The sequence below is a fragment of the Nematolebias whitei genome, chromosome 1 (genome assembly GCF_014905685.2).
Source record: "Nematolebias whitei isolate Nwh7 chromosome 1, NemWhi1, whole genome shotgun sequence".
Taxonomy (NCBI): Eukaryota; Metazoa; Chordata; class Actinopteri; order Cyprinodontiformes; family Rivulidae; genus Nematolebias; species Nematolebias whitei.
The window spans coordinates 41,039,161-41,040,453 of NC_056498.1; positions in this window are offsets into that span (position 1 = coordinate 41,039,161).

Sequence of the window (1,293 nt, forward strand, 5' to 3'; positions counted from 1 at the left end):
CGTCCAAACCAGAATAATTAATAAAGCCAGCTGTGTGTGAAGTATCAGGAACTTCAGGGACTCAGAGACATCTGTGCTTTAATATACACCAACCAAATAAAAGCATTTATTTAATAATACAAGACTCCAAATCCATCCCATAATGATGACGTAGGGCAGGTTTGCTGAACTGAATACACAGCTGGGTGTGTTCTGGTCAGCCATTGTGAACACTGTTGCATTTTTTAATAATTTACTGTAAATTCTACAAAAACACAGATGTATCAATAAAATTATCTAGATAGAACAGGAAAAAGAGAAGTAATAATCAATTTCTAATAAAGAAAAGTGTAGATGCTATTTGTTAATCCACCTATAAATATTATTTGTTGTATAAAATAAATGATTTGTTCAGTTTTATTTGCTCTTTGGTTTTTATTTTAACATTTTATTATATGATTTAACTTCACTTTCACTCATTTTCATTTTTAAAATGACATTTCTGTCATAATTGTATGTTTCTGCTACATGTAATAAATAACTTTCAGTTAGCTTTACACTAAATTATAATATATTTGTCAACGTTACTATAAAAACAACAAACATTTTAATTCTTTAATCTGTGACGGTGAGTCGACAGGCGCGTCTTACCTTGGAAGTCTCTTGTTCCGTGTTTTTTTTCAACAAAAGAAGAATTAAAAGTGTTCAAAGTCTCGCAGAACTGTGGAACAGTTACACAGCGTGAATAAATCCCCAGGTTTGTGGTTTCAAAGGCGGCAGATTGAGTTTAATCTGGGTTGGTCATTCCTGAGGATTTAAAGGGCTCAGATTTCACTCTGCCGAAGCCCCGCCCACACGCGACCCCGACTCCGCCCATTTGTCAGAGTCAGAGGTTTTATTGTCATTTCAGCTAAATAAGAGTACAAACTGAAATGAAACCGTGCAGCTCAGAACATTACGTGCAAAACAACAACACACTGCAAATACACAACAAAACAATAAACACAAACAAACCTATAATAAATACAAAAACACAACTAACCTAATCTAAACAAGTAATTAAGAGACGAGACTAGATGTTTTTCTATTTTTATAGCAGCAGAGATAAATTTGAGTAAGGTACAAAAAATGCAAAACTTGAGCAGATTGTAAATATATATATAATATATATATATATACAAACACTACGGATATGTTGCAAGCCCCGCCCCTAAACAAATGAACGAAAACAAACATCCTTTAAAAGACTCAATCATCCAGGTAAAATCTATCTATCTATCTATCTATCTATCTATCTATCTATCTATCTATCTA